The sequence below is a fragment of the Epinephelus lanceolatus genome, chromosome 4, assembly GCF_041903045.1.
Source record: "Epinephelus lanceolatus isolate andai-2023 chromosome 4, ASM4190304v1, whole genome shotgun sequence".
Classification (NCBI taxonomy): Eukaryota; Metazoa; Chordata; class Actinopteri; order Perciformes; family Serranidae; genus Epinephelus; species Epinephelus lanceolatus.
The window spans coordinates 23,902,186-23,922,249 of NC_135737.1; the positions used below are offsets into that span (position 1 = coordinate 23,902,186).

The window sequence follows — 20,064 nt, forward strand, 5'->3', positions numbered from 1 at the left end:
ACAACTACAGAGATGAATGGAAGGTCAGTGAGTGCATTGATATTCAGGACACGGCCATATGAGTAATATGTATGCATATGCACAACATCAACTATCTCCCTTGTGTGCACTCGCCATCTCACACACACACACACACACACACACACACACACAAACACACGCAATCTATGACTCCCCTCCTTCGGCTGTAAGACAAACAGAGGGGAGGGGAGACGATGAGGGCAGTCAAGTGGCACGTGCGCAAGCTGTCGTCTGTACGGTGATATCAGAGCAAGTGTTTAAACAGCCTGACGTGCACATAGAGACAGGGGTTGAGGCACTTAAGAGTAGGCACCCATATGAATGGGGATGTGAGGTAATATACATTTAGATCCATGGTTACATATTAGTTGGTGTGTCAGGGAATGGGACAGTTATGCGGATCGTATGCGTACATCTTCTTAATCTATAGTCTACAACTGCTTTTTATTCTGTCTTCACTGCAGTGTGGCTACCTGCTGTGGTAGTGCCAGTGTGGTGTAATGCAGCGGCAGGGTGTCATTGAGTTCATGGACATAAACCAACCCACTGCCAGACTAGTCTACTCCTCTCAGGAATAGCAATGGAGGAGATGTGTGTATGATATATGTGTGTGGGCGGGAGGGTAGATCGAAAAAGATTGGGAAACGGCGAGAATGAGAGGACGAGTCACAGAGACGGGAAGACAGATAGACAGACAGACAGGGAGGGGAACAGACGGTGAGTGATAGAAAGGAGACGACAAGGGATATAGATGTAATAGGTGGAAGGGAGGCAGACAGATGCCAGTGAAAAAGTAGTCTGCCCACTTTGGAAAAGCTCCCTTGTGTAAATTTACCACCTCCGCATGTGGCATTTCAAGCACAGGGGCCTTTATCAGAGGAAAAAAAGGCAAACACACATACAGACAGTCTCTCCTTTTTTTTTTTACTTTCTCCTGCTCTCACACTCAGACACATGCCAAACTAGACAGTTACCGAGACATGCAGGCAGACAGGCGAGTAAGAGAACGACAAAAAACGAAAATGAGGAAGACATAGAGATGGATAGACAGGTAGACGCAGCGGAGGAACAGGTGGCACGGCCCGAGAAAGACAGGGTGGAGATATTCAGTGTGTAATGAGATGGGAGCAGAGTGAGACAGGGGATTCAGACAGAGAGAGATACAATAAGTACAGCGAGATAAGAATAATTTATGACAGTGGAAAATCCTTTACAGGAGACGGTTCAGTAACAGCAAGATGATCACTGATTAGAAGCTGAATGGCTGAAAAGCTTTATAGCAGAATTGTTGTAAAGATTATGGAGCTCAATAGATGGAGATGATTAACACTAATGATTTGGTCTTCTGTGAATTCTTCACATTCCGCAGTCTGGTAGTTTTGATCAAATCGGGAAATACCGGAGGAGTGGATGCTCCCCCAAAGAAAATAATCAGTTCTCCAAATCACAGCCACACACACGCACACACACACACACACACACACACACACGAAGTGCAAAACCCCTGACTTGTCATCAGAGCAGCATTTGGCCAAACAGGGATAATCTGTACTCTTCAGCTGTCTATGACCAGTGATTCAGTTTGACACCTTAATCTGTGGAAATCACAGAGGGCTCCACCGTGGAGCCAACTGTATTTACTATAGATTACATCTTCCACTAGTGTGCATTAGTCCAGTGACAGCTTTGCAGACGGCAGGGAAAACAGCAATCATACGCCACTGCCTGACTCACTGTGATTTTGCCACTTGCCAAATGGCCTCGTAGGACTCCCCCAACCATTTGTCCGAGTGACCGACTGTCTATCTGCCAGTGATATGCTCCGCGTTGAATTTCTGAGGCTTGAAGTCATTTCCACTCACGTTCTCCTGCTGTCACCTTGATCAGAGCATCCGCCCCATTTTCTTTTTTTTTTTCCCCATCATAATTGAATGATGTAAATCAGGGTATCGGGGTGCTCATGTCATTACCCACATACACACTAATTTGCTCCCACACGCACACAAGCACGCGGCTCATCTGCATTCGACAGACTGCCCTGTGCCTGCTGAGGACAGCAGGGAGATGACATCACTTCCAAAGGACAGATTAGTTGAGGGATGAAACCAGAAGGTGGGGGAGGAAGAGAAAAGAGGGACAAATTCATAGAAAAAAACTCATTTTTCAAGAATCCACACAATCAAACGCAGGTAACCGTGCATCCTCTCCCCCCTCACTCTTTCTGCGTTAGTCTCTTTCTTCTCTCGCACCCAGTTGTTTAGTCAGAGTTGTTGTGCGCTGTGAAATTCAGTATGTATCTGAGCGCCTCTGCGCTCTCGCTGTTCTATACTCTAATGACCTTGTAGATCTGCCTGCTCTGATCTGCAGAGAAGCTTTTTCAACCCACTGAGAGTCAGACGCCGAAAGAGAAACACAAAGAGAGCCATAAAAAAAAAAAATAAAAAAAAAAATAAAAAAAAGGCAGAGAATAGGCCGAGAGGGGTGAGGAAGTAAAACTGTGAAAGAGAGACAGAGGTGTTGCGATCAGTGGGTGAGAAGAGGGTGTGCACTCAAAACAGCAGGGAATACACAGATAGATGCAGCATCTAGTGCAGCATTAGCTTGGTAAATAATAAAATCACATCACTATGGAAATACATTTTATTACAAAATTAATGAGTATATAAAGTACTCTGCTATATCTATACTGTAGGTGCACCACCTGCAAATTTCCATCAACATTCAGGCAACATGACTGGATTACTTTAAATTTTACCATTTCTTTTTCGGAGCTGCTCTGATATATATCGAAAACCAAGTGTCTCCCACCAGCAAACTGCTGCAAGAGTTATTTTTTTTTTATGAAGTATGTAGCTACAGACAGTGGAGCCTTAGTCATGAAGGTTAGCAGAATTTTTTAAAGGTCTATGGTGATGAACTGATTCCCCTCTTTTTTGTCGGTGGCTGAGTCTCAAACATCACAAGTGAGAGGATGAAGTTACATTAAAGTAACCTGGAAAAGCTCCCAGTTTTAATCCTGTGTCCCTGTGTTCATTGATCATATGCCTCATCAATGTCAAAAAATCTGCATCAGAGTAGTTGTACATTAAATCCCTGTCTTTTCTCTTTCTGTAAAACCAGGTAAAACAGTGTCAAATGTTTGATGAGTCATGCTGCACTCAGGGGCGTTTACAAAAGGTCGAGACTTTGGGCAACTAGCTAGCCACACGGGTCAGATAAAACCCTACCTCACCATTTGTGGGTTGTAATAGCTAATAGAGCAATATGTAGAGAGATAGAAGGAGATGTGTCTTTTGATACTGGCAGATATTTCATATCCAAAACAATGTGGCGGAGGTTTGATTTATGCATCTCTCCTTCGTCCTGCTCCTGATCTAACGGTGAGGAAAGTGTGTGTGGAGCCAACAGTCCACAGTAGCTCTGCATTGTGCTAAACTTTTAGGTGCCCCAATTAAATGCAAAGGATTTGATTAAAATCCCACTTCAACCTTTATACCCCTTAAAAAGTACTTTTCACCAGGAAATGCAGCACAGTACAGAAGCAATGACGTCCCAACTTCTGCCTCACTGGGACTTTAGGCTTAGTAGTTTTGCAACTGCAGGTGGCAGGCATTCATAACAGTTCGCTTGAACTTCCAATATGTCATCGAAGTAAGTGACACCTCCTCTCACAACTTCCTGCATGGAGTTTGGAAAATTGGCATCATACGCTTGGCATCATACAGTTGCTCACAGTTGCTCACAGTGCAGGTATCCAAACCTTATGGAAAGGTGAAAAATGAGTAGTGGATGCAGTAAAGACCCCAAAGCTGATGAATTTCCAGATACTCTGACCCTATTTCAGTAATTAAGTTTTTAATGCAAAACAAACAAGTGTTCGGAAACACACCGACTCACCAGTCCTCTCTTACTCAACACAACCAGTAGAGGCAGATAGCCGCCCACCACAGAGTCTTGGTTCTGCCTGTTAAATAGAAGTTTTTACTTGCTACTGTCACAACGTGTTCAATTAGTTTGAACTGGTTAGTCTCTGTAAACTTAAAGATTATCTAGGGGTGCCCATTAGCTCACCTGGTAGAGCAGGCGCCCCATATACAAAGGCGTTGTCCTTGCCACAGTGGCCGAGAGCTCGACTCCAAACTATGGCCGCTGCTGCATGTCATTCCCCTCCTTTCTTCCCCCCCTCATGCTAACAACTGTCCTATCAATTAAAGGCTAATATAAGCCCTAAAAGAATGACTTGAAATCCTGCTCATACACAGTCCCCTGTAGTCCTTTGCTTATTCATTTTCTCCATTAAAATAGTGTACATGCATTAAGCACAGCCCTTTATAAATCCAAGTTGCCCCTGTCCAGTCAACAAACATTGCCCCTCACATTCAGAAATTTTAGGCGAAACACTGACCTAACTATAACACCATCTACATACACAGCTTTATTAATAAATCTGATACTTTCTTAATACAAACTTTAATCATAAATATGAAGCTATTTAATCTAAACTCTGTTCTTTTTTTGGCCTTTCTACCACATGTAAATCTCAGAGATGATTTAGTGTGTGCACATAATGTTTGTTAATGTGTTTGTGTGTCAGACTGGTGCAGACGGCCCGGGTACAGGGGGAGTTTAATCATTTCCTGAGGGCAGCCGTAGTGTAAACACCAGTAGTGCAGTCATTATACAGGAGGAGCGTGCGGCTGTTCATATGTGTAAGTGTGCTCCTGAGTGAGTCTGTGTGTGTGTGTGTGTGTGTTTTCATTCATTCATCCATAAACGTGAGCGCATATTTAGCTTTAGTGTTCACAGTGGGAGTCACACAACAGGGATTTCAGTGTAGTCCAAGAGAGAAAGCGAGAGAGTGAGTAGCCTGCCAGAAATGGGAATGTGTGTCAGTGTGTGTGTGTGTGTGTGTGTGTGTCCCAGTGCGTGTGTGTGTGTGTGTGTGTGTGTGTGTGTGTGCTAACTACTCTGCGGAACATTAAACACTAACGTTACCCATTCCTTTGTCTGCTCAGCTCTTTTCCACATTAAAACTGTCCCGCCTCATACTACCACACATTAGCAGTGAAGCACGGTGGCCATCTGCATATGTACACACACGCTCAGACAGACATGTATAACTCACTCCGACAACACATCAACACATCACACGCAACATCCAGATGGTGAATAAAAATTCGAAAAAGGCAAAATGGCAGAAGAGAGCAGCAAATGTAAGCAGAGACAACTTAGTCTTGTCGTGTCTAAAACAAACACAAAGTCTCACATACACACACACACACATGCACAGAGTAAACAGCAAAGACTTACTGTATCTCTGCAAGGACTCATCTGACTGCTGCTGAGGGGAGAATGGAAAGTGAAAACCTCATGCTTGCTTCGCGGCACTCCTCTCTTTCACTCCCTCCGTCACTGCCCCCTCCTCCCTCCTTTTTCCTTCGCTTTCTCCCTCCCCTGCCTCTTTTCCTTCCTCCTCCTCCCTCTCCTCTTCCTCCTTCCCTCCCTGTCCTTCACTCCCTAGCTCCTTCTCTCTCCCTCCTTCCCTCTTGGCAGAGCCCTACTCTATTCAGATACACCAGTCTCCATATAAGGCAGCACAGCTAAACATGTCACACATAATTTATCCACAGCAGGCTGCAAGTTCACCTTTCACAGCTCGCGCTTGGATCATATGCAAAAGAGGGAGGAGGGCAACGCAGGGGGAACTTAACTCAGACAAACTTCTACTGTCAACAGCCACGCTCCCACACTGCACGACAGCGTGTGCGCACGCCTGCGTGCATGTGTGTATGTTAACAAATGCTGACAATCAGACCGTGAAAATGCTACCCGAGACCAAAATGCAATTCACCTGCACTGTTCCAACACCTCCCTCCCTCGCCCCCCCTTTTCTTCCCCACAGTCTCTCCACCATCTGTATCTGCAGGCAGTAAATCTCATACAGATGCTGTTTGTGAGACCTGTCCACCTGCACGCCTCCCTCCCCCCCTCCCGCGCCTCTACCTCCCTAAGCTCTCCTTATCTGTGCTACTACCTTTATAAAACATGACTGACAGCAACAGAGACGGGGAGAAAACAAACTGCAAGGCAACATACAAAACATTTAAAAAGGGTTAAACGGAGGCAGGAAAGGAGAGGAGGAGTTAAATCATTTTGTTTTGCGATTGAAACGGGGTGATGCAGCAAGTGAGAGTGCAAGGAGGGCGAGATAAAAATAATATGTCAACAAATAAAACGCCATCCGGAGTGCCGTCTGGTTGCGGCTGTGACAATCAGCGCGATACCCTCTGATGATGTGTCAGGGTTTTGCACAATCAATGGCTTTAAAAATACATGCCTGCTGACCTCTCTGCTGCCTCCTCTACTTCCCCTCTTTGAGTTTTTTTTTTTTTTTTTTTAACTTACAGCCTTTACATTGCAGTTGAAAAAAACAAACAAAAATGCAGCATGCAAATAGCAGTTGTGGTGAAGAGGAAGAAAGAGGAAAAGCAGAGAATAGAGAGACAGAGAGATTGGAAATAATAATAGCTGCACTTGAGTAGCGGTGCTAGCTGGTAGCTTTCTCCTCCCTCCTCCACAGCTTCAGTCCACTCACAGGACAGCAAGAGTCACAGCTCTGTTGCCATGGCGTCTAACTCCATCAAACACTACGTCAGGTGCATGTTTGTGTATGTGAGCATGTGCGAGTGCATGGTGTTGTGTGTGTGTGTGTGTGTGAGTGTGTTTGCGGAGGCGTGTATGTCAGGTGGGTGTTACCAAGTGACTCAGAGCCACATCACTGACTTGTGGCTGCAATATATCAGGGTGTTTGGAATTTATCGCTGTATTGGCTTGTGTGTGCATGTGTGCATGTGTGTATGTGTGTGTGTAAGAGTGCAAGGGAAAGGTGTTGATTGAACGGCAGCCTGCAGCCTGCCCTCAAAAGCACCTATGATGGATCTCTGTGCTGCTCTAAGTGTTAATGTTTAGCTCCAGCTTCTATAAATATTTATCAATTCATTCATAGAGTCAAAGAGATGCATTACAGACGCCGGTAATACGGAATTTCGATTTTAGCGTTGACAAGTCGCCGACACGTGCCCAAAAAAGGCCCTGCAGTTGTCTTCCAGAATTAAACTGAGCTGGGAATGAGCTGCAGTGTCTCTATGTGTGCACATGTTGTATTGTGATTGTCTGGAATACAAATGGACTCTGAGGCTGCAGGACATGATAGCACTTTTATCTGGAGAAAGCTTTGTCTGTAAAGTAAATCTGAGTTATAATATTTATTCCCATTTGCCCCACACAGAGCACAGCTGTTAGCGACAGATTTAGTGTCTTGCTCATGGGCATTTCAATGGGTGATCTGCATTCAAACATACGCCAGAGGGGTGGCTTCTGGGGGGCTCCAGCTCCTTATGTTTATTTAAAACCCCCAAATCTTTTAGCTTTTTAAATATCTTCAACTTTGTGTCATCCAGATAATAAATATATGCCCATGTTGTTCATCCTACTGTGCTAGTTCCTTAAGAAATCTAATGTAACTGAGTGAATGTTCTTCGGTTGGCCTTATATGAAATTCAGAGTACTGAAGACCATAATTTAAGCCCCTTTCTCACTGGACAAAAACCCATTAGGACCCACTAACATCTGGCTTTAGTATTTCATGGGAAAGGTTACAACTGGCATTAACTTCCTGGACAAATGTCCGTGCAGCAGTCACAGGTATTATTCGGCTCCAGCTCCAATCAGCTCCAATTGGCAGTGATGGAAATATGACACCCAGGGGGGCGCGCTAATTTTAGCCCCTTTGCCTGGGTAATGTAATGTCGGTCTGTCAACTCACCATCCGCCCGCATCCAAGCAGCACTCGAACACTGTTCAGTATTAAGTTAGCTCTGAGTTTGAGAGAGACTGAATAAGTAAGAGATCATAACATCTTCACTGACCTCCATGCTGCTCTCTATGGTTTACTAACCTATTTTCTGGCCCGTCTGTGACGTCAAATTTAACACACCAGCAAAGTAGTGAAAATGAGTCATCCTCAACATCTGCTGTGTTATGGTTTTAGAAAGATTAAGACAATTGGAGATATAAAATTAGATGCAAAATTAAATGTAGACTCTACAGGATGATATTTTGTCCTGGGCAACTAACATGTTTTTCCCAAATGATGAACAGATTTTTTGGCATTCGGTCATCTCAAATGGCTTTATAATAGTGCTTATAGCTGCCGTGAATGGGAAGAAAAGTCTTCCATGCCCCCAAACTCCTTAGGTTTGGGATGACCCCTGAACTGCACTGCTTGACTTCGCCCCTAACACCACACACTTTGGAAAAAAAAGTCCTTTGCCTCTGTAAAAGTAGCAATACCACAATGTTAAAATACTCTGTTACAAGCAAAAACCTTGCATCCAAAATGTAACTTTGGTGAAAGTGAATAAGCACTGTAAGCAAAATGTACTTAAACCTGCATTTACATATTTTTTTTTAGCTATTTAGGGGCAGAAGAAAAAGCTGTAAACAGAAATTGACATATTATCAGCTTATAAAGTGTTATGGTGGTGTGTTTCTGGTGACCTGGCAAATGTCGAGTATTCATTCTCCTTGTACATGTAGTTCGCCACCACCAAATCCTGTAAAAAAATATCTGGCTCCTTAGCTGCTAAGTGCATCACTATTTTCAGTAGCTGCTTGCTAACTTTGTCTGTCTGCACTAGATGGCCTGCTGCAGCAAAAAACAACGGCGATGAGAGTGGTGAGAGTGAATCAAATGAGTAAAGCTGTGGGCCAGAAAACCAATAACATGAGCTAAAAGTTGCTAAGATACTCTTTAAAGCTGAGGGGAACTGCAGAGTCAGAGGATAATTTTCTGTGGGTTTGTCACTGTGAGTACAGGCTGTTCTCATGCATTGTTTGTACATATACCTTTAAAAACTAATGCACCACATTCCACATTACGCACAGTGATACTGTTAATAGGCCTACAAAAGTATCAATTAATGCAGCTTTAAGTTATAAATTGCAAAACGGTAAATGTACTTAGCATAGGGAGATGGGACATTGTTGTGCCCACATCTTGCAGCAACCTGGCTCCATCGTGACAACTCAGATCTTGACGGACGGACGTGTGCCATGCTGACAGAGTGCAGGACTCTGGTGGTAGACTCTATGTTTGCATCAGTGATGCTTGGTGCTCAACTGAGTCAAAGTTGATGGACAATGTATCCCTGATGTCTTTTTTTCCCCTATATATTAGAGAGAATTTGCCTCGTGTTTTTGTTGCTGCAAAAACATTCCTCCTAAAGCACATTTAAAAAAAAAAAAAAAACGCACTACAGCAACCTGCGGCTCTGGAACCAGATGTGGCTCTTTATTCCCTCTGCAGTGGCTCCCTGTGGGTTTGTCCAAAAAAAAAAAAATAAATAAATAAATAAATAAATAACACAGGGAAATAAATAACTGTTATTTTCTAAACATTTTACCTTTCATACATTGTTCTAGTGATTTTACATTTTCTGACCGTAAAAATGTGATTACATTTTTTAAAAAACATTTCATTGACTAAAATGTGCATCATCAGGTCTAAAACCTCAATGGCAGTGGCTAGCTATGGATTCCATATCCAAAAAAGGAAAACAGAGAATTTAACAGTGTGCGGACAGATTTGTTTTCTTTCTCCGCCAATGCTGCAAAGTTAAATAGTCCACTGCAGAGAAGCAACCCTGTGGTTAAAGTTATTAATGAATGCTCATTTAGAGCTATTGTTGATGTTGATAGGCTAATTTAGATACCTTCATTATAAGGCTCAAATATGCTTTGCTTCTCCATACAGATTTTTTTTTTCCTTTTATTGGTCAAAAATGGCTCTTTTGATATTAAAGGTTGCCGACCCCTGTACCACAGGAAATTCCCACTGCTTTTGTTTTTTGTTTTTCTTGTGCAGTATGAAAGGACAGCAACTACACTGTTGTGCAAACCTGTGTTGTACAATGAAAAAAGATGAACCTTAAAAACTATCAAATGTTAAAGTACTCACCATCATGGCAGAATGGCCCCCTTCAGTGTTAAAGCATATTTATTTAATATTTTATGATATGTGTTATTATTTGTGCATAAATGTGTAAGCAGCATTCGAATGTTGTCGCTGATTTAAACTACTTCATGCACTGTTGTTATAGATTCATTTACTGATTCATTATATTTTGAATGCTCATTGTAAGGTTTTAAAATATGAAATCACCCTGAGCCATGATGAAACACAAGTGCAGAATAGTACAAAATGGAAATACTTAAGTAAATAACACGTTCCCAGAATCATACCTAAGTACTTGAGTAAATGTACTTTCCACCGGCAGGCTTCTAGTCTAAAGGGAGAAAGGCAGTGATGAAGAAACAAGGCACAGTGAAAGGTTTTGGACTTGCAGATAATTGCTGCAATTGCAGATAATTTAATGCACACTAAGGTTCCTGCTCACTGCTCTGCTGATGTCTGTGTACGGAGGAGAGAGCGAAAAGGACTTTTGAGGCAATGCTTTCTAACACGAGCCGGTGTCTCACACGTCTTCACTCATTCAGATCATATCAAAACAAGACCACAGATCCATGAACATGTGTCCCCTGTGTTCCACACCATTAAAGACAAGAATGAGGGAAAAAAAATTGAAAGAGAACAAAGACAGGAGGAGTTAAAGTTGGACAAGGAGATCTGGATCCATATATCACCTCCGATCCATGCTGCTAAGCAAAGCCAGAGCTGCAGAGCTGGAAGGAGAGTAAAAGAATATCTACCAAAGAACCAGGAAAGGGATCTTACTGAATGGAAAATCCAGCAGGGCAACCCGGTGTGAGTCTGACAGGCTTTCAACATTCATAACAGACCTCTGTTCTATTGTTGAGCATCTAAGGTCAAATCATTAAACAGATGATCTTTAAAAAGCAGTAGCTATTTCAGTCTGTTAAAACGGCACGATTTGCAGAGCCTCTGCATCTTTAATCTTAGTCTGAACAGCTCTGTGTTCAACATAGTCTCGGGGCCCCAAGATGTGACCTCAGTGGAAAATGTGGGTATCTGTCAACACAGAGCTCTAAAACAGACCACTAGTGGAATATATGAATGACTATTGTTCAAAAAGCTCCTAAACTCACTACTGAAACAGCTCTAGTATTTTATTTCTCAACTTAAAGACATATATCCTTCTGCTTTTCTTTTTTTTCTCACTTTGAAGAAGACCTTATATACCCACATGACTACAGCATATAGACACATATCTGAACATTTTTTTAGCTGGCTTACAGTCGACTGAACACCAGCGCTGAGTTCATACAGAGCGGAGGAAGAGATATAGATGCTGCTGTCATCGACATGTCAGCTGGATAATTCTATCACGCGACATCGCAGATAGAGAGGGGGCGACTTTTAATGAAAGGAATCATAATGAAAAAGAGAAGCCGCTCCACTTTCAGTTTTGACAGGTGGATTTTTTTTGCAGCGGGAGCGCAGATAGAAGCTCCGTCAGAGCTAAATGGAGACAAACTGAATATTCAAAGATTTTTTTGTCTGATCTGCATTATGGCTTTTTTGCATTTCAATTCCCAAGCAGGAGAAACTCTTTGCATAGTCTGTTACAGTGTTCAAGCATAAACAGCTTCCCACATCCACACATAATACACACTGTGAAAAAGGTGCAACACACACACAAGCAAAACAGTCTCGGAGCTCCTTTGAGACGTTTGTGTGATAAAGGGTAATCTAAATAAAATTACCTTGAGCTGTATTTTATTTCAACGCTGGATTTTGAGATAATACAACTTATGTTTAATGGTGAAATTGACTTGAATTTGTTTAGGGCCTTCCAAGTCTGACTCACCAGATGCAGACTGTGGCTATAAACCTGCCACCTCTTCTGTCTGCGTGTTACCATTTCCAAAATCCCCTTTGCTACAGGAAACAACACCAAACTCCAAGCTAACAACATACACTCTGAAAATGTCAAGTTTTGGCGAAGATCTGGATCATGCCTGCTTTGTTCTCTCCGTGAAATGTAATGTTAAGACAGAACAACATGTAAACACACCTCGGAAAAGCCCGGACTCGGTCTCACAGGACTCTAGTGCCCAATGTTGATCCATTTCCTGGCACGGGCAGTCAGAGTTGATTTGCCACATCTTTATACCCTGGCAGCAGCGTACACCAGAGACACTGACTTCATCAATGTAATGAAACGTTCCACTTCACACAAGCTTCTGTGATATTGTTGTAATAGTGTGCTGCAAGAGCCACATAGCTAGCGAATTGTCTGTGGTCCTAACAGGTCCTGTGAGTTCTTCCATAGCTAAAGTACAATCAGGCTACACCTCTAGGGCGCCGATCATCGAATTATGTTTGTCATTTTTATTAAGTACAGTTGAATCACACAGTTTTTGTGGTGTTTTCTTTTATGGAGCCAGTTTAATGACACTGCTAGCCTTCCCACAAGCACATGTTCCATCAAAATAAGTTCACCCCCCCCACACGATTTTGCAAGAGCAACATGATGATTGTGATTGGTTTAACAAAATACAAACAACCCTGGGCATTTTTCAGAATTATAAAGCATGCTTTAGGCCTGGCTATGAAAGACTAGTGAATTTCTAGTCTTCCAATCAGTCAAAGCGCTTTTACACTACATGCCACAGTCACCTAACCTGGAAATTGGCGTAACATGATGACAACAGCGCTACGCCATAGGAGTCTAAAGGTAAACAGCCAAGATGGCAGCCGCCCAAGGACCGCGTCCATTCAATGAAGCTTTGGAAGAAACGCTAAGCCAACTACACTTATCTTTTTCCTTGAGAGAGGAACAGAAGACTGCCCTAGAAGCCTCTGTTTCCAGTAGGGACGTTTTTTTGCCGACGGGATATAGCAAAAGCATAATATATCAGTTAGCCCCACTGGTCGGCAAACAAATAGGGCTTAGTGCAATGAATACGTCACCTTGTTTTTTGCTCTGATTGGCCATCTTGCTATCCAATTGCATGCGGCAGCATTTAATATGCCTCAGTTAGTGCCGCCCCTTGGGTAGGAAGGGTGTATCGGTGAGGGCCAGACTCAAAATCTTTCTAGATTTGAGTCTGGATTTCCAGGCTAACAGTCACCTATACACACACCAATCACACACTGGTGGCCGAGGCTGCCATACAAGGTGCCAACTGCTCATCAGCCTAACATCCACTCACTCACCAATGGCACAGCCATCAGGGGAAATTTGGGGTTCAGTGTCTTGCCCAAGCACACTCCAACATGCAGATTGGAGGAGCTGGGGATTGAATAACCAATCTTCCGATTACTGAGCCCACTGAAGCCTTGTTTGGTTATTTTCTTAACAGACATTTAAATTATGACCTGTTGTAATTAAAGATTAATTTAGAAATAATCAAACCTATTTCTCACTCTAAGCCCTCATCTTGAACTTCCGTTGTGTCTCCACATGACAGTGTTGAAACATTATTACACGATGGGGTCACAGGGTGAACTGAAATTTCCCATTTGAGTCCTGGGGTAATAAAGTTTAAGAGTCCCTGCCCTGAGCTGCTGCAATCGCACTCTCCAGCCTGTCTGTGTCTCTGGTGTAACAGATACGGTCAAAAGCCCCAGCGGCCGTTAAACCACAAACTGACCCATAATGGAGAAGCAACTTGTACCCGCCATTCAGCTTGTACTAGTGTCACTGATCAGTACTTGTATACCTCAAAGCAAGCTTAGTTTATTAGAGTATTTGTAGTATTGTGGGACCAACTTCTGTGTGTTTATTTTTTATTACAAAGAGCTTAATCCAAGAATGCCTCATCAGTGATCAATGACAGCAAATTTATAATGCATCACTGGCTCAAGCTGGTTTTCATTTTCATTTTCAATAACATAAATTGTCTTACTTTAGTGTTACATCTTGCTGGATGTTTGAGTAAACCTTTCAAACTCTTAATGTTATTGCTGAGTTACTGTTGTTTTGTTGAATAATTTTTGAATTCTTAAATTAATTTTTAACTATTTTATAGCATTATGCAGGACGGTATATGATGTACACAAAAAGGTAAACGGTCGTCAGAATGACTTACTGTGTGACAGTATGGCATAACACACAAGTTATCCTTTCCTAAAAGTTACACTGTGTTCACCTGAACCATAATATAAGTCGGCCTACATGCAAAACCTGCCCAGCATATTCAAATCAGCTATAGTCAAACACTATCTGCAGGCAGGAGGGGGGGAAACTATGCAAAAACACAAACCCAGTAACAGACAAAAACTAACAGTTATTCCACATGCATATCAGGTATTTCACATCTCTCTAAGATCCATCCTCGCTGTTCAAAAATCCCAAACTCAGACAATCCCAAGTCAGACAAAAACAGCAGCAATCACTCGCAACAGGCAGGGAAGTTGTCAGAATCATAACATGTCAAATATTAATGACACCCTGTCGTCTCTATAGAGGAACTCTCCCCTCTCCTCCCCTCAAGAGGCAGCAACAGACAGATAAAGAGATGATCCTGTAAACCCAGTGTCCGTCCGCACGCTCACAGAAAAAGCTGTCTTACCTGCCCGGCTGTCTGTGTGTTTCACTTGCACTCGGTCTGGGTGTACGCGTGTGTGTGCGCTCACACACAAGCCCTTCCGAACAGGAACTGATGAATCTGCACGACTTCAGCCCTGCAGCGTGCAGTGCATTATGGGGTTTCAGTCTATCGCTCCCTCTGCTGTGTGTGTGTGTGTCTCTCCCTCTCTTCCTCTCTCTGTGTTGGCACAGTGTTAAAGGGGGATGTCCTCGCCTCCTGTCTGGAGAGAGGAGGGTGAACTCACACGCGCTGTGTCCACACACACACACACACACACACACACACACACACACACACACACACAACCATACAATGCAGAAGAAGTCTCATGATGACGAGCGCCGCTGCTCTGGTTGCTGTGGCAACAGCCTCCCTCCCTCCCCCAACCTCCTGTAGCTCTACACGCTCTCTCTCGTGGTGTATTCTGTTTAAATACTGAAAAAGTGATAAATGTTCAATAAACCGCGCTCAGTGTCTTTGCCTCTACTTCTTCTATTTAGTCTTTACTTTGAGTCTGAGCTAACACAGAAATGAGAGGAGACTGTTGTGGTCATGTGATCACTAACTGTTGCTTCTGCCTTCTGAGATAAAGAGAGGGTGGTGTGTAGTCAGAGGGAATAGAGACAGACACAGATACTGTTTGTGTGTGTGCACATGCATCATTGTGTCTCTGAGTGTGTGTGTGGGGGTTTGAGTGTGGGGGATGATGTGGTGGTTCCTGGAAGCAAGCTATAGTTCCTGTTTGTGGTTCCTTTCCTTCTCTCCATTGCTACTGCCAGTGCACTGAGGCCTGCAGCCCTTTGATAACACACATTTCAGTCACATTAACAACAAGGGAAGTACAGCTGGACTGACCGGTGAAATGAATGGGTCGTGTGCACACGTGTACGCAGGCAGATGGATGCACTGAAAGACTGAATGTGCCCACTGGTGTAATTATTTCAATGTTCATCATTATTCACCTTCCTGGAGGTTGGGCTTAACTGTTATATAGTGAGATTAGTCAGAATGATCACAAGAGCTTGGTGGGTTATGAGAAGGGGGGGCAGATAAAGAACAGAGAGACAGGCGGAGGGAAAGAGATATACAGAGATAAGCACTGTGGAGAAGAGAGAATGACGGCGAGGAAGAAAAGGAGATGAGACCTCCTCTCCACCATCTCCCATGGCGACAGAGTGGGTGGAAGGCTGTGGCTGTCCTTCAGGCCCTGTAAATCAGCAGCTCACAGCTGAGTCCTGCAGCGCAACCATTGCACTGGTAACCCCCAACGCTCAATCTTTCCACATCTAGCCTTCCTGTTTTTGTTTTGTTTTTTCCTCTTGCAGCTGTCATCGCTCTCTCTTCCTCTCTGTCACTCAGTCTTGCACTGCCCCATTCTGCTCCCAACACCTGACCCTACTATATAACATGGTCATATCAAAAGATGAGCGTTACCACCGCGCCACCAGAGCCACAAAGAACCAGAGTAGTTAGAAGTTACACGCAAGAACAAACTACATCTCCCACAGCTCTGCTCTCTGTCTTTGTAGTAGCCATGGGAACAAGTAGGAACTGGGATTCAGTGAACATTGATTGTTGAAATTCTTGCAGGGATGATTTAATCAGGGAACTTGGCAAAGGACGGGAAAGGGAGCAGAGTAAGGTATAGACAAGGTGGGAGGCAACAGATGGTAGTGAGTGTGAATGTGCCAGGATACTTGTTTGTCCACACAGGTTGCCAATTCATACTTGCTGCTCTACTTAAGTCTTTTGGTTTGTGAAGAATGTGTTTCTAAGTTAAAGGGACAGTTCACCCAAATTAAGAATAAATATTTTTCCTCCTTTCTTCTCATTTTCCCCAGTTCAGACCAAAGATTTGCGAGGAGACTAATTGTTCTAGAACGTTGCAGAGAAAAGACGAACTGGCTGTCTGAGCTCGACTCAAGCCGGCCGATGGTGTCACGTGCAACTCAGCTGGTCAAATCGCCAGTGGCTGGTTTTAGAACGCAAAGCGCATCACCTGTTTCTACAGCCAGTTGGCTTGGGGTAAAGTCCGCTGGTCAGGTCAAAATGACTGCAGACAGTGTGTTCATCTGCTGCCGCAGGTGCTCCGTCCCTACCAAGCCCTCTGTTTCCATCCTCACGGTGTGCTTGTATCGGGCAGTGGGTTGCTGCTGCTGCTCACTGTATGTGCTTATGCCCCCTCACACACACACACACACACACACACACACAATCATTGACTAATTGCCGCTGCTTGCTTGTATTATTGTGGCGTATTTATTATGAATACAGTCCATCTGATGCTTGTTTTGTTTCTGTTTTTCGTCGTTTCATCACTACAAATGCAGCTGCAGCCAGTATCACTATCCTCATTCATATTTTAAGAAGCTACAAATTATATACAGCCACAAAATAAGCCTGAAAAGCTGGATATCAGAATGGAAGTACAGAGAGTTGTTGCATAGAGATGATACACCATCTCATCTAGTTGCATTGGTGTGAACTGCCAGGTTTTTAGAACATTGCAGAACGGCCTGTTTCAAGTAATCTCGTTGTAAATCTTCGGTCTGAACTGGGCATTACCTGCAGTGCTATCTATCAATCCAAATTTTTTTGGTGTGACTGTTGGAGATATGTGCCACAGAGATGTTTGTCTTCTCTTTGTGGGTTATCTTGAGTAACTGAGTCATGATTTCTGGTAAGAAAAATTGCTGTTGTGTTTTTCAGATGTATTTTTTGGTGCCTTGAGCACCACAGGCCGAGTGACATCCAGTTCCATTAAATAGCAGAGAAGGCAGACATCTCTACGGCCAATATCTCCAACACTTGCTGCTTCACACCAAAACAATCTAGGTTGAGAGGCAGCACTTCAGGTAAGAGGAAAAAAATATTGTGTTTGTTTTTTTTCATTTTGAGGTGAACTGATCCTTTGAAGTTACTCCTCCAGGCGTCCAGTGCTCTGCTAGAGAGAAAACTGCATTGAATCAATAAAAGGGGCTTTTCTGTGGCGCTTTTTTATTTTTATTTTTTTTTGCATCTGGGAAAAGCATGTATCTGCACAAGCTGGCATTATCACTGAGCCCTCATGTGCTCCTTGTAATGAAGGGTCCTTGAGTTTGAGGGACACTGAATAACCTGCTCAGATTTGAAAGCCACGGTGATTAGTCTGCTCTTTAGGACTAATGGCAACAGCAGGTGTCCACAGGCTCCGTGTGCCACATCTATTCATTAGAGACATTAACACTAAGCACTCGTGCACATACACACACATACACTACACACACACACACACACACATACACAGACCTCACTGCTCATTGGAACTATTCATTAACAACATCGCAGTTCCCCTTAAGCGCAATGACCATTGATTAGGCTTATGCATAATGATGGTGGTGGAACTGCTTGTGTAATTATTACTACACGTAGACTCTTGTTCACCTGGGTTTGGATTTCTTTCACCTGTACTGTGGGCATTGTGCCTCTTTCTGATACTGTATATCAATTACAGTCCTACATACAGTATTTCTGTGTGTATGCTGCATTACAGGAGCTTAGGTCTTGAGCCATATTCACATTCACATTGTGTCGCTCTGCTCAATGCTAGATTCTTGAGTGCAAAGCCTGTAGGAAGTAACTTATTGGCAAATATTACATTGTGAATACCTAGCATTAGTTTTGAGCCATTCACAGATTTTAGTGGGTGCCAGTTTCTAAGACTCACATGCCACAATGTGAACTTTGCTGAGTGACTTTTTAGACGTCCTTTATTTCTTTAATGATGACCATTTGCCGGGAGCGTATCTATGTTTCCTGGGTTCTATGTTTCCCGGGTTCTATGTTTCCCATTTAACCCTGCAAAAAAGGTTCTATGTTCCCTGCTTACACAAAAAAGGTTCTATGTTCCCCACTCAACCAAAAAGGTTCTATGTTCCCCGCTTATCTGGGAAACACAGAACCTTTTTGGGTGGTAAGCGTGAACCCGGGAAACATAGAACCCGGGAAACACAGGGATGACCCCGAGGGTAGAGCCTATACGAGACAGAGCAAAGGTTACAAGATTGTAACCCTAGTTTAGGAGTAGGCAACCTGTGGCTCAGGAGCCACATGCAGCACTTTAGCCCTTCTCCAGTGGCTCCCTGTGGCTTTGGCATTTTCATTTTCATTTATCATCGTTGTAGTCCTAAAGTGATTTTATATTTTCCAACTTTATGAATGTGTAGCCCTCAAGCTAAAAAGAAAAAATAATAATAATCAGCATCTCTTCAACTTTGTGCATCAAAATTTGCCAAATCTCAATAGCAATGGCTAAGCTGGAGTCTCCTTAGTGAGGCTAGCTGATGCTTCCAAATCCAAAAATGAAACGTTTTGGAGGAAAACAGAGACTTCATAGTGACTGAACAGATTTGTTTGCTTTCACCACTAACGCTGAAAAGTTTAAGTACCGAACAATCATAAATAGCCCACTGCAGAGTAGCTTCTTTGTTGTAAAACATATTAATGAATGCTCATTTATACCTGTTAGGAATGTTTATAGGCTAATGTAGATTAAATAGGCTGTGTTGCCTTCACTCTAAGGGAGAAATGTGTATTGCATGTGTAATGCAGTGGCGGCTGCTGGTCTTTCAAACAGGGGAAGCTCACTTTAATTTTACATCATAAAACTTGTCATATTGTAGCAAGGCAGTAACTTATAAAAGGAACATTTAATTGAAGCAGTTTTTCCAACCACAAAGATTTTCAGATGGGTTTAAACACCTGAACTATACTGTACAAACGGTGAAAATGAGCTATGTTGCTTATGGAAATAAGGAACTCCGGATGGCACTCTGTCAGAAATATAAATATCATCATGGGGCTGAGCTCAAAATGCGAAACGCTGTCAGTCACAAAGGGGTTCAGCCTTTCAGACAATCCCTCCAATCATCATGCATACACCGAGCATCCTCTCCCGCCTACCGTTCCACTATGTCCCAGGGAAGCTGAGCCTTCCTGGAAGTTACGATTTTGTCGCATTTATCCAATGACCGTCTCGCTTTGCTGCATGAAAAAAACCTGCTCAGCATCGTGTCATAAGAATGCTTGGAGGCTCCGGGTCCACCGTGCTGACACAAGAATGTATGACAGGGAGGTCGCGTTTGAAAACTGGTGATAAACAGCTGACGTTTGAACATCATAGTCGTGATGTTAAACGCATCCTAGAGCATGTTTAATGCAATGTAAATTCTTATTTTAATGTAAATTCAATAGTCCATATTTGACCATTTCTTCTAAGAAATTTTAGGGGAAGTTCAGCCTCCCTTGTCTCAGAGCAATCGCCCCTGGTATACTGTGATGAGGTGTTTTTGGATTAAATGTGTATTTACCAGTGTTTGGCTAGGTACGTCCTGATTGAGTCAATACATGCTCATTATTGAAGGAGAGTATTTATTTATATATTTATTATTATTAGTTTAGTTTGGTCTCAATATGATGATGTTACTG

The 20,064-nt window shown here is 43.0% G+C and overlaps 1 protein-coding gene across 9 annotated transcripts in view; it reads right to left on the minus strand.

Annotated features, from left to right (window-relative positions):
• LOC117259567 (muscleblind-like protein 1) overlaps positions 1 to 14,781 on the minus strand; it is a 92,682-nt gene extending 77,901 nt beyond the window's left edge. For 7 of the 9 annotated variants that reach the window (XM_033630972.2, XM_033630969.2, XM_033630970.2 and 4 more), the window contains exon 1: positions 5,332 to 5,552. The gene's annotated coding sequence lies outside the window, so the exon portion shown is untranslated. Of the gene's footprint in view, positions 1 to 5,331; positions 5,564 to 14,580 lie in introns of those variants that run through there. The other 2 variants (XM_033630966.2, XM_033630968.2) reach the window with 2 other exon arrangements.
• Positions 14,782 to 20,064: the final 5,283 nt, after the last annotated feature.